The 14,366-nt window shown below is 42.5% G+C and overlaps 1 long non-coding RNA gene across 6 annotated transcripts; it reads left to right on the top strand.

The window, feature by feature from the left end:
• The first annotated feature begins 8,870 nt into the window (after positions 1-8,870).
• LOC136517897 (uncharacterized) lies at positions 8,871-13,356 on the top strand. Of its 6 annotated transcripts, XR_010774363.1 has the most exons (13): positions 8,871-9,359; positions 9,512-9,572; positions 9,648-9,736; positions 9,833-9,960; positions 10,190-10,405; positions 10,500-10,643; positions 10,776-10,852; positions 10,945-11,013; positions 11,412-11,496; positions 11,658-11,738; positions 11,836-11,893; positions 11,995-12,077; positions 13,031-13,356. It is a non-coding gene; the product is annotated as an uncharacterized lncRNA (long non-coding RNA). The 6 variants fall into 6 exon arrangements; XR_010774364.1 differs by having other exon boundaries at positions 10,500-10,852; positions 13,035-13,356; XR_010774359.1 differs by having other exon boundaries at positions 10,500-10,852.
• The last annotated feature ends 1,010 nt before the right edge of the window (positions 13,357-14,366 follow it).

The following is a 14,366-nucleotide window of genomic DNA, read 5'->3' as shown; positions in this document are numbered from 1 at the left end:
TGACATAAGTGGCATTGGCTTCAACAAGAACAAGATCAAAGGCAAAAAAATGGGGCAAGAGAAGATATGAAAGAGAGATGAAGAAGCAAGAACAAGAGAAGCTCTCTCATTTCATGTGCTTCAAGTGCCATGAAGTGGGACATCTTGCAAATTGTTGCCCCAGTGAAGAAAAGCTCAAATTAAAGAAAGAAGAAGAGAGACTAAAGCATGTTAAGTGCTTCAAGTGCCATACATGGGGTCATCTAACCTCTATGTGCCCAACCAAGCAATTGGTGAAGCAACAAGAAGAGTCTCAACCAAAGCCACAAGTTGAGCAAGAGAAGACACCAAAGAGCAAATCAAAATCAATCATGAAGACGGTGGTGACTTGATGATGAAGAAGAAGAAAACAAGAAGGGGTGGAAAGGCAAGACATCCAATGCAAACTCAAGATGCGAAGATGATGAGCAAGAATGAAGATGAGAAGAAAGATTATACTCACATCAAGTGCTTCAAGTGTAAAAATATGGGGCACTTTGCCTCTAAGTGTCCTACCAAGCTTGAGAAAAAGGATCAAGCAATCCATGAGAGGCAAGGCTATGAGAAGCACCATATGAGCAAGGAAGATAAGGCTCAATCAAAGAAAAAGTGCTACTCATGCCAGAAAATGGGACACATGGCACATTCATATCCCCTAGGTAACATCCCTAAGCCTATTTCAATTAATGATGATTCTATACTTAGGAAGGGTGGTAATGGTACCTCTATGGTTGCTATTGCAAAACATCCCGTTATTCATACTAAGGCTATGCCTAAGTACGTTGCACCTAACTTGAGAGGACCCAAAGTTGTTTGGGTACCATCAAAAAGTGGATGATTGTTTGTAGGTACCATCGGCATTGGAGGCTTGGTTCAAATGATATTCATCTTGTTGATTATGTAGTTGAGCCAAGTATTGCTAAGTGATGATCATTGTCACAATGCCATGACAAATTGAGTGAAGTCCAAATGTGCTACAACATACAAGTGTCAAATTCAAGTTGTTGGTAATTTATTGGATATATTTGATGGTTTACAAATAATTGAGTTGAAGGTTGCAAGTTGGACGATCATGAGCTAACCAAGGTATATCTTTTGTTGATCATTTCATTTGGGTGCATATGAGTTGATTGAATTGGATAAATATGCAATGTTGCTTGCTATGAGATGATTGAATGGATAATTGATTAGTAGTCAAGTTTGAATTGATTTGTGTTGGATTAATTCATGAGATGACTTTTAGTAAGTGATTTGAATGGATATATGTCTTATGGAAGTATTCAAACAAGTTAGTTTCAAGTTTGATTCATACATGATGAAGTATAGCTCAATTGTTGAAATCTGTCCTATAATTGAGAATGCTATAATCTTAGCCATGTTTGAGTAATCAACACTTATTGGATTAGCATAAAAATTGGTGTACATGCTCTAGACTTATGGTATAAGATGCTGTACAATTTTCATGAGAATTGGATAAGAAATGCTTTAGTTTTGGAGTTGATCTTGTCAGCTATAGTGCAGCTATTTTCAGCATGTAGCAGTGGTGGAAGAATTGAAATCTGGTAGTAATCTAGAAGTCAAATGAAGCTAAAATTTTTACAGCTGCTAGGTAACTTAGTATTGCACACCTCCACCAAATTTGTGGTATTTGGATTTGTACTTTGGGAGATATGCTTATTTCTTTGAAGGGTACAAAATCTGTCAGAAAAGTGACAAATGTTGGATTGATCTAGAGTCACTTTGATTGAAAGGTCCTCAAGTTGGAAACATGTTTACAAGTGTTTGAGGTACCTAAGTTTGGTTTTGAGATAATATAGAAGTATGACAAGCAAAGAGTACAAGGCTATTTGATTGTGGAGTGTACTTTGCACACATTCGGTACTCAAATTGAAAGATCAAGATCAAACTCAAGATGAAGTTAAAGTTTAAGTTTTAGTGACTATTAGGAATCATTTGGTAGAAAGAAGGGGTTGATCAAGAAAAGCAAGTAACACCCAAAAGAGAGCTAGTTATGATATTTTAAATGGTATTCTTAAATTGATGCTCTTATGCAAGTAAAGATCAAAAGATGAAGCAAGTCAACCACAACAAGAAAGTGCACTTGATCATAAGTGGTATTCATTTCATATGAGTGAAGAGTGGAATTCAAAATGGTGTCTATTGGTCTTCACCAAGCTTATAATTGGACTTCACATTGCTATTGGAGTAATGAATTGGAATCTATGTGACTATCCTCTATTTCAATATAGCAAAGGTATCATTGTAATGTGCATGATCATTTCATCCCTTACTAGTATGCGGTTAGTGCATATAGTACATGCTTCATAGGATCATGCATAACAAATGAAATGTTTAAATTCATAGCCTACCACAATTGCTTGAATGATTACTTGATCTAGTGGTTAGTATATGAATTTGTTCATGAGCTAGTGAACCCAATTACTTGACTTAATTTGGATTGCTAACAAGTGACAAGTACAACATTGGCAAGATAACCCTTGCAAAAGGTGTGAAGAAGCTTGTCATTGGTTCAAATCGGACTTGAAAGCTTAGGCAAATTAATTTAATTTAAGTCAACCATAGAAGCTCATGATAGTGATAAGAGTATAAGCACAAGACAACAATATAAATGGATATCTAGTTTGTTTGTTTTAAATAGTATCTAGACCCAAGTATTTCATCAAGAATTCACAAATGATGTCTAGATCAACTCACAAGTGATATCCTATAAGTGATACTCGTAAAGATAGCAAAGGTTCAAGAAATGTTTTTTATTGATGAATCCAACAAGTGGTTCCATACTAGAAAATTCTTTCAAGTGATATCATATCTACACATGGTATCAATCATGCAAGACGATGGTTCCACAAGTGATCCTCAACTTTAAGTGATCATCAAATGAAGAATGCATCCTTCACCTATAAGAGCTCAAGTGTATCAAATGGATGACCCATGGTATCACATAGAGGGAGGTGTCCCACAAATTGATCTCAAGATCAAAAATCTTATGTGTGGTATCTCAAGAAGCCCTACACAAGATACAAGTGGTAAAAGTTACAAGTGGAATCTACAAGTGATGTCATTCCAACAATCAAGTTATGTCCATAAAAAATGCAAGATTCAAGCCTCAACCATCTACCCCAAACATATACCTTTGCATCAATGAGAAGCACACCTTTTATGGAAATTGATGACAAAGGGGGAGAGATTGTACAAAGATATGAAAGCTTTGAAATTGAAATTGTACAAGGGGGAGAGATAAGATATAAAAGCTCAAAGAAATAGAGATTGGACAACAATAAAAAAAAGAGATGGATCAAAATTCTTGGACAAGAAATGCACATAAGTAGGGAGAGCAAGCTCATGAACTTTGATTGATTGCATTTGATATGTGCATGTTCATGTGCTTGCTTGCATTGCATAAGTTTTCAAATTCATTATGCATGCTTGTGTGGTGTATGCTAGTTGTAGAACTTAAATGATAATTTGATAACTAGCACACATAGAATGATAGCTAGACACTTGGTATGCTTTACAAGTAATACTAATACCTTGCCTTTAAAATTGATCTCACGAGGTATCTAGTTATTTTATTTTCAAGTGTTATCTAGCTAACCATGGTGCTAAGGATGAACTTTAAGGTGCAACTCCGATTGGTATCACACTTCAAAGGTTTACTCTATACCCCTTAGCATCATCTGGTAGTAATTACTCTCCCCCAATTTTAATCTATGCATATGTGCGAGCTTCAAATCAAACACTCTAGCACATATATAGGGAGAGCTAATACTACCATCTCGAGTTTGTGGTACTTGTCCAAAATCATTTTCACATGGTAAAATTGCTTGGGCAAGCAACATGAATCCAAAAGAGCTTAATTTTCATATCTTTGTAGAGTTGTCATCAATTACCAAAAAGGGGGAGATTGAAAAGTCCTTGTATGGTTTTGGTAATTGAGTGACAACCTAGGACTAATTGTACTTATGTGAGATACACATGTGATTAGTCCACAGGTACATATGTGTGAGCAACATATGCCATGAAGGTGAAAATAGCTTAGAGATGTTGCAAAGCTCACACATGTGATGATGAAGGAGCTCATTGCACATGGGACATGACATTGAGTCATGTGATCAAGTGGAGAAGATCAAGACAAGACTTGACTTGATGGACCGGTTGCAAGCGTGAAGGGCAAGTCGAAGACTTTGGAGTGATGGACCGCGTGGCGGTGAAGCTTGAGCAAGACTTGGCGCCGATGGACGAAGGCAACGGTGAAAAGCAAGTGATGTCAAGATCGATGAACCAATATGATCACGTGATGATATGAAGTGGGTCATATCATTGTTGATCATGTTGGTGCATGTGTTGCATCAACATTGGAGGAGATAGAATGGAATGAGCAAGGCAAAGGTATAACCTAGGGCATTTCATTTCATTGGTCATATGTGTGTAGAGAAGTTGATGACTGCATTTAGGATAGATGGCCGTACTATCAAGAGGGGCAAACTTGTTTGCATATCGGTCATCTAGTGCCACTCGAGTGATCTAACTCTGCATCGTCGCTAGGATTGAGTGGCGTGGCAAGTTGAGTGGCTAATTCTTTGGGAAATGATTGTGAAAATGCTAACACACATATAAATAGTGGTGTACACTTGGTGGTGTTGGCACATTTATAAAGGAGATGAAGTTAGAGTTGATGTGGATTAACTCGGCGATAGAATGGAGGTGAGAAGGGTTTGAAACTCCACCGGAGGAGTGTCCTCTCGTAGAGTGCGGACAATCCGATGGTGCCACCGACGCCCTATATAGAAAAGATAGGGTTTCACAGAGTGGACATGGTGATCAGACGTTGGGTTCCAGCGTCCGGTCAGTGATGGCAGACAGCATGCAGGCGTCGATCATCGACCGGACGCTGGCACTGGAAGTGACCGGACGCTGACTGTGTGTGTCCGATCAGGGTGACTTGTGGTGACGTAGGCAGAGTAGAAAGGCCAGAGAGTGACCGGACGCTGGTGCTGCATCCGATCGCGATTGACCGGATGCGTCTGGTCATGTCTGGTACCTTACTGAAAATGACCGGACGCTAGGGTTGCTACGTCCGGTTAGTTTAAGCTGCTGCGTCCGGTCGATAGATGACCGTTGAGATTGGGTGAATAGTATTTGAAGTAGGGGACACATGGCGTGCATCGCATGACCGGACGCTGAGGTCCAGCGTCTGGTCGATCGGACTAGAGCGTCCGGTCGTCCTGACTTTTGCCTAGTGAAGGGGTAACGGCTCTATTTGTTCGTGGGGTTATAAATAGAAGCCATGGTCGGCTTTGGGCCGGTAGCTGAGCACACTAGAGCCTTGGTGGCTTGTGTAGTAGTGCTTGGGAGCCCTCCATCTTACATATACTTGATAGTGATCATTCGATTGTGTGAGAGAGCGATTCTAGTGTGATTGCATCGTGAAGTTGCATCGAGTGGTACTTGGTGATTGAGTTGCAAGCCAGTGGTGCTTGTTACTCTTGGAGGTTGCCACCTCCTAGACGGCTTTGTGGTGGTCTCCGTTGAAGCCCGCAAGAAGCTTGTGCGGTGCTCCGGAGAAGAGCTTTGTGAAGGACATTGTGCTCGCCCCACGGGAGCCACGAAGAGCAACTCTAGTTGAGCGTATTATTGAGCTACCCTCACTTTCGGGGTAGGTTCTTGCGGTGCCCGACATGAGGGCTTGGCGGTGATGCCAATTAGCCGCCGAACCACCAAGTGAGCGGTCGGCACAACGGGGACGTAGCGTGTTGGCAAGCACGTGAACCTCGGGAGAAAAATCATCGTGTCAACCTTGGTCTTCCCGTTGGTTTGCATCCTCGTTACACAAGCTTGTAATTACTTTCATATATATTGTGCTTGTGTAGTTGCTCTTGTAACTAGTTAGCTTGTGTAGCTTACTAGTTACCTTCTTGCTTGTGTACTATAGTAGTAGCTCCCTTGTGTGGCTAATTAGGTTTGTGTAACCTTGTTAGTCACTTTGCTTAGTTTGTGTAGCTAAGTATTTGCGCTCTCTAATTTAGCATTGGTTGCCTTGTTATTGAGCATTGCTAGTGAACTTAGTTAGCTTTATGCTTTTGCTTAGTAGCATGTGTAGGAGCTCTCTTGTTGCTTAAAGTACTAGTAGCATAGGTTTGTGTGACCTTGCTCTTAGAATTGGTTAGGTGAGCTCTAACTAGTCTGGCACCTTTGTTGCTTAATTAGTATCTTTGGAAGGTGCTAGACTGCTAGAGAACATAGATAGAGGGGTGTAGTCTTGACTAGACCGATAGTTCTAATTCCATATTTGTTTCGGTTAACCGACGCGATTAATTTTAGAAAGGACTATTCACCCCCCTCTAGTCCGCCATCTCGACCCTACAACAACCAAGTTGGACTAATGAATTTGTAAGTAATTATTTCGTAGTTCAATTGGGTGCAAGACGTGACTTAGACGAAGGCGACGTAATGATCCGATGATCAACATCATAAACAAGACCCTATGAGCACAAGTGAAGACCCAAGATATCAAGCAAAGTCCAATCATGAAGATAAGAACCAAGCCAGACGTAAGATCGCGAAGATACGAGCTCACAGAGGTGACTGGACGCTGGACCAGACGCTGAAAGGTGATTGACCGGACGCTCCGATCAGTGACTCAACTACAGCAGGCGTCAGCAGCAGCGACCGAACGCTGGACCGGACGCTGGCGGCAAATCGACCGGACGTAGAACAGCAGCGTCCGATCGAGTACAGAAAGGTTCTAGAGCGGTGAAATTGTGACCGGACGCCGGCAGCGTTTGATCAGTTGATCACAGCTCTAACGGTCGGGATGACTGGATGCATCCGGTCAGAACGTGATCAGCGTCCGGTCAGTAGCAGAAAAGCCGAATTTTGTCCCCAACGGCTACTTTCTCAGTGGGGCTTATAAATAGACCCCCAACCGGCCAAATAAAGTGTGTGGAGCTGAGAAAACATACCAAGGGTGTTGATACACCATTTTAGTGATCTCCACTTATATAGTGCTTAGTGTTTTATTAGGTGATTAGCATAGGTGCTTTATGAAGTGATTAGGTTGATTAGATCATCGCTTATGCGTTTGCTCTAGGTTTAGGCCTAGTGTTTAGTGAGATTTGCATACCTCTTACCACTCGGTGCTTGCGCACATTATTGTTGTACATCGGAGGGGCTTGTAGTCTTGCGAGATCACACCAACCACGTTTGTGGTGTGGCCGCCACCATGTATCGGAGGGAACAAGGTCCGTGGCGTTTTGGCCGGAAGCTTGATAGTGAAGACGGCGGGGAGCATCCGGGAGAGGCTTGTCGGAAGGCACGTCGGAGACCCACTTGCGCGTGGGGAAGGCCCGAGGCTATCCACGGATTTACCCGACTGGGAACTTGGCCCTTACGAGGGATTAATTGCGAGGGTCTCCAACGAGGACTAGGAGGAAGCTTGCATGCTTCTCGATACCTCGGTAAAAATACTGGAGTCGTCGACGGGAGTTTGCATATCTATACCTTACTCTTTAGCTTCCACATTCACATTGATTACATTACTCCTTTTACGGTAGAGATAGCAAGACAATAGCAAAACCGTAGTTGCATATTTAGATAGTTTATCTTTTGCACATGTTTTGCTAGGGTTAGAAAAAGAGGCCATAGTTTAGAAGTAGAATTTTAAGTTGTCTAATTCACCTCCCCTCTTAGGCGTCACAATTTCCTTCACGGCTGATTTGTTGTGGGAGGAAAACACTGTTTCGTCTGAAAAAATAAATTGAAAAAGATGAATTATAAGAGAAGCAAACAGGGCCATTACCTATTTATAGGAACACAAACGAGCGATTAGTGGCGCCACTTGCCAAAATATTTTTCATATACGCGCAGGTGCCGGCAGCTGAAAAATGCGCGCGGCTACATGCATGGAATCTGGAAGGACCGCGGGCTCGGAAGAAAAACGCGTGTGGCTGCTGGCCGCATGCGACAGGAGAAGAAAAGAAAATACGCGCGACTCGGTTTAACGGCGCGGGACGGAGCAACGTTTCACACAATTATTCCGAGATGGAAACCACGCGGTAATTAATGTACTCCTTGGTCTTTACAAATTTTGAGTTGCGCCTGTATCCTGAGACGGAGGGAGTATGGTGTAGTAGGAACGGAGGATGACACCCGGGTCCCACGCCTGACCTGTTCATCTCCGGCTATTTGCCTCCTATATCCTTGTTTGGGTTTCTTTGGAATTTATCTATGAACAGGACAGCTCACGTTATGAGAAGTCAACAAGTGTCCTCTTTCTAATATGTGACTAAGCCATTAAGGGAGTCACATGATATGGTGGCACTTAACGAACACAACAGCAAAGGCTTCAGACAGCTAATAGTAAGCTGCTGATAATTAGCTTATTTGGATCCAAACGGATCCATTTAATAGTTTAGCTAATCGTTGGCTAATATTAAATTATAATAACTATCTCACTACTTAGACTGAAATATGTAATAGTTAACTAGATAATAACTTATTGCAAAAAGGAGTATGTGTGGCACAAATACTCGTCCGTTAGCCTATAGCCAATGTGATCCCTTACGTATACTTTCTACATCCTAAAGTAAATCAATTTTTAGAATTATCATAAATTAAATTATTTTAAATTTTTATATCTCTATTCCTGTAACTATAACATTCCTAACTATTCCGTCCAGCCGTGCGTGACGAAAGCCGCTCACACCATGCATGCAGGTGCGACACCGAACCCGCGAGTTCCGTGGCCCTCGCTCCGTCCGATTTCCGTCCGCCCCTCCGAGCCATCCCTCAGCTCCATCGGTCTGCCTCCCACCGCCCCACGCCTCCCGCGATGCATCGCCCCACCCCGTGCTTCGCGTTCTTCCGTTGATCCCTCCGCTCCAACGCCCACTCCGTGCCCTTCCTCCCCACCCGATTCGCGGCTCCGGCGTCGTTCCGCGTGCGGTGCGCCGCCGCTCCAGATGGCGGGGTCGCGGCCTCAGATGGCGCCACCGCGGTGGCGGAGGTGGAGGAGGACCCCAACGCGGGAACCGACGTTGCCGGGGGCGCCGCAACCTCCACGCGGCCGCCCTACTCGCTCATCTCCGCGGACAATGTGCAGAAGGCGATGCATGCGGTGCTCCAGCTTCCCCGCACCCAATCCCATCCACGAGCGGCGTCCTCGCCCATCCCGCCGCCTTCCGTGCCGAGTCTCTTCACCAATCAATTACGCCCAATCAATTACGCTCCTGGAGCAGATGCGCCTCCACATGGCCACCGACACCGGCAAGGATCTCACAAAGAAGGTTGGCCTTGTCTACCAGCTCAACATTGCCCCCAAGGTCAGCCACCCCTCCTCCCCCTCTCCCTCCTCCTCCCCATCTCAAATCTCCCGTGAATCTCTCCTCTTTTACTTGACAATATTGCGTGAAACCCCCACCAGATCGACGGGCTTCCTGATTCGTGAATTCATGTGTGGCGCTGTGCATTGCAGAAGCTCGGCGTTGACAAGGAGATCTTCTTGGGCGACCTTAAGAAGGGCGAGGTCACCAAAGGTCTATCCTTCTGCGTCGTCCTTTGCCGGATCGGTATTCTGAAAGATTTGATTCTGATGTGTACGTCTGTACCAGGGGAAGCCGGATGCTACCATCTCCTTCACTGACAACGATTTCCTTGTAATCACCGGCGGCAAGACGAACCCGCAGATTGCGTTTATTTGGTTAGGGGAACAAAAAACATGCCATTGCTTTTTCATTCAGGTTCAGGATATTTGGGAATTGGGAGTTTTTTGCTGATGAGTTCTGTTGCTGTGCAGAGGAGCTATTAAGAGATCAAGGGGAGCATAAGCGCCGCGCAAAAGTTCACCCCTGACATATTCCCCTAGCCACCGAAGCTGTAGGAGGTCATATTGTATATATTATTTGGTCACGTTTGGATAATAAGGTTTGTAGGCTTCAACCGCTGTGTACCTGATACGATGAGTGGTATTGAACAACACACGATCATATGATCTTTATCAGTGGAATTTGGATAATGCCTTGGTTAATCTATCACTTAAACAGTACTACACAATTTTAAGCTATTTTGTATATGTGCTGTTTTCTCTCTCTTTGCATTATTCTTCTTTAGCTGATTTATTTCTTTTTTTTCTCCGCTCCTGAACTGCCAACAGCACACGACGACGAGGGGGCCGAAGTCGGCTGCAACGCGTGAAGCCATGGAGCTCCGCAGCTTGGGTCCAAGGAGGGCGGTCTTCTCTGCGTGGATCCGTGGAGGGCGGTCTCCTCTGCCTGGATCCACGTCAGAGGCGTCCAGCGAGCGCTGCCTGCCCCCGCCTCCACGGAACAGTAAGGGAAATGACGTGGGCTCCATGATTCTGCTCGTTGAGGTAGAGATTAGGCCTGAAGCTCAGGTACACTATTCATCCTGCTTCTTAATCTGGCCTTTGTAATTTTGATGATGTATATAATTTTGAGGATCAGGTACACTATTTTGAGGGTGGAGACTGTCTGGTGGGTCGTCGGGTGGAGGCGGGCCGAGCACACAGATGGGCGCAGGGGTTGGCGGACTCGGACGACGGCCGCCGCCGGGGCATTCAATGTTTTTGCAGAAACCTCCTATATATGGTTCTAATATAGCTACCTTGGTTGAAAAAGGAACTCCTGGGGAAGCCATGCATTTTTTTACTACATCTTGATTGGCCTCAGATTTCTACTTACATGCTTAAGCTCATGTAATACATTGTGATGGATTTGCAGTTGAAGATAGATGGATCCGGTTGAAAGAAACAATGCTAGAGCTCCGTTTCGAGATCTGCCAAATAACACCAATCAAGGTTGAAAATATATGTGCACCAATTATTTATAGAATATCCAGTATGCAGTTTTTATGTGTGATAAAATGTCCAATATGCCATTTTCATTGTAGGCACACAAAATGCATCAAATTGAAGGGCGTGGGTCGCCACGCCTCGCCCTACTGCCTTAATAACCATGGGTGGGACTCACTATTCCAACATCCGCGGGCACTTCGTTTCTTTGGTTATTAATGCTGTTGTTTTGGGGGTCATGAAGTAATAAGTTTAGTGCATCTACACTGCTATTAATTTTCATCGTCTAGAATCAGAGTACAATTGGATGCTGCCTTGGACCTACAGAATACATGTTCCCTTTGTGGGTACAGCCTCTAATTAAATCCACATATGACATTAGGATTGCTGGTAGGATATAGCTAATTGTTAACCAATAAAAAAAGTTTTATGATATAGGTAATTGTTAACGGGAGCGTTGCTTTTTTCTGGTTATGCTATACTGAGAAGCCGGATTAATTCCCTGAGCAATTAAGATTATATTCTGCATGGTGCTGACAATAATGCATTTATCTTGTGGATTCAGGGGAGGTCACATCCAATGCCTGTCATCTAGAATATGCAGTTCAAATAGAGTGTCTCTGTCTGCAATTCTGCAGTTCCTTTAAATGGTGCAGTTCCTTTTAATATTTGTGCTTATTTTTACATTATTATTATCTTATTGAATGCTTCGTTTATTACAATATAAATGTTTTGTTACAATCTAAACCTCCATTTTTCTCATATGGCTTTTGTGGCTGATTTTTGTTCCATTTTGTGGTTAAACCTGCAGTTGACAATTTCAATGGCAAGTAGACCAGTTGCAGTCGCAACAGAGCTGAAGAACATGGAGTTTGAATATCACTGCCACATGGTCCACTGCTTTCTTTATTTGTTTCTTTATGCCATTGCGTTCTTCCTCTATTGCTTAATGCAATGCAATGGTTTCCTGACTCTGTTCTTGCCTGCAGACACTCTGTACCTTTTGAGCCCTTGTATATCAGGCTGCTATGTGAGAAGAACATTAAGGTTAGATTCTAGCACATTGCTCCATTCACATTGAGTCGACAGAGATGATGTGTGTTGAGCATGGCGTGGAAGTGTTTGGCTAAAAGTATTTCTTTTTGCAGCTTGTTAAGAAGCAATGCGTCTGGGCAGGCAGGCCCTTGATGATGAAGTGCTCAACAACAGGTCTTTCATGAGTCATACATAGGTATATGCTTCTTTGCCGACCCATGACCGGTGCTGCCTACCTGACATTCAACTTGGCTATCCCCATCCCATATACTTCATATTTCCTCTTTGATTTCGGCAGGCAGCTTCAGCTTTTATTAGCTCATTATCTTTGCTTTTACTTACACTTCTTTCTTCGCAGTATAAAAAACGAATATGCTAATTTCTGCAATGCCTGTTTGGCTCCCTGCTAAACTTTAGCACCTGTCACATCGGATGTTTGATACTAATTAGGAGTATTAAACATAGTCTAATTATAAAACTAATTGCACAGATGGAGTCTAATTCGCGAGACGAATCTATTAAGCCTAATTAGCCCATGATTTGACAATGCGGTGCTACAGTAACCATTTGCTAATGATGGATTAATTAGCCTTAATAGATTCGTCTCGCGAATTAGACTCCATCTGTGCAATTAGTTTTGTAATTAGCTCATGTTTAGTCCTCCTGATTAGCATCCGAACATCCAATGTGACCCTGCTAAAGTTTAGCACCACGTATACAAACACCCCCAGTTGAATTGAAGTCCTTGACATATTCCCTGCCCTCTTTCTGTTTGATGTGACATTTTTACATTATTACTGGACTTTTAAGGATTGCAAATAAAATATGATTGAAGCCTGTTTTGCTGATTCATATGTTTATTTGCAGAACATGTGATTAATGAAATGTTTGGACAAGAGCAAATGACCATTAACCAAAGATGCATGTATAATTTCTTAGTTATATTGTAGAAAACTTGTGGCCATCATATACTCATGGTTGTAATTTGGAAGCTATGTCTTAGCGAAAGGCAAAGCATTGATACTTCTTCGTTTGGTTGTTTCCTGCTTAGGTCTTCATCAATTGGTTGAAGATTTAGGAGTTCTAAGAACTATTTGATGGAGTGTCATAACAAGATTTACTTATATTTTTTTTGACACTGTTGTATAGGCAGGCATGCTATGTGGGGCTGCGCTTAAGACACTAAGTTTGCTCATGGTCATTTGGAAAAGCTGATTGGGAGGCTGAAGCAAGTGGACCACTCTAGAATGAACACTTATAGGAAACTTCATAGGAAGCGGAGTTGAGTCGATATTGATTGTTTCCAAGTAAAATCGTCTGTAGAATGAGCTTGTGGGGGACATCTACAATCACCCAACTATATTATTTTCTTGCTTATCCGCCAGTCCCCAGGATGACATCCGGTTATTCCACATGCTAAAGTTAATAGTGGTGTTCATGACTTATTTTATGTATATGAACGGATTCTTGACTTAGTCACCTGTGTTTAGATACATTACCACTAACATCACGATCTACAAAGTACTGTGTGTCAGATTGATCCAAATGTGATGAGATGTGCATTCTTTCAAAGGTTTTCTGGTTAAACTTTACTTTCTGGCTGATCCAAATGGGATGTGATGTGCATTCTTTCAAAGTTTTTATTAAACTACTTTCTGGCTGATCCAAATCGGATGTGGTGTGCATTCTTTCAAAGGTTTTTGGATAAAACTGCTTGCCCTCCGTGCCGTGCATTTGTAATTACGTGCATGACATGTTATTCTCGATTGTGGTTGAATGTATGTATGAATATGCAAGCTTAACCGTTATCGTACCTAGCTTTGTTTAATACAGTAACTACGTTTTTAGATTAAATATGTCTTTAAATTTATTTTCACACTATTATTATCTTGTTGAATACTCTATGTTTTGCAATATAAATATTTTGCTGTCCGTGGCAACGCACGAGCACGATCCTAGTATAATCAAATTTATATAAAAGCATCAATAGTGTTACTGGATACATTATGATTTTTTCATACCAACTTATTTGGTGTCATAAGCAGTGTTCACATTCTTCACTATAAAGTTGGTTTAGCCCAAGATAGTTCGGCCTAGGATAATTTAAGAAACTGATTATATTTATTTGGGATAGGGGGAGTATGTTTGGTTTTCTTTCATGTCTATAATGACATCATCATGATTATATATGAAAGAAAGTTACGTGTCTACGTGGGACAACGCGAATGGATTGTATTGAATTTAGGGCGTGTTTGGGACCGCTTATGTAAGAATCGTTTATAATCTAATCAAGATCTTATAAGCTGCAGTCGAAAAAAATCTCGGTAGAAAAAATCAGACATGTTTGACAATCCTGATTATGTAGCAATCAAGGGGGTAAAAGGCCATATGTGCCCCTGACTTCCTCGGCCATCTTCTCGGGGAACGAGCTTCGCGACACGCGAGTGGGCGGGGGTCGCCGAGGCGCTCTGACTGAGCCCGCGAC

The sequence above is a fragment of the Miscanthus floridulus genome, chromosome 17 (genome assembly GCF_019320115.1).
Source record: "Miscanthus floridulus cultivar M001 chromosome 17, ASM1932011v1, whole genome shotgun sequence".
Lineage (NCBI taxonomy): Eukaryota > Viridiplantae > Streptophyta > Magnoliopsida > Poales > Poaceae > Miscanthus > Miscanthus floridulus.
This window is presented reverse-complemented; position numbering and strand designations above follow the sequence as displayed.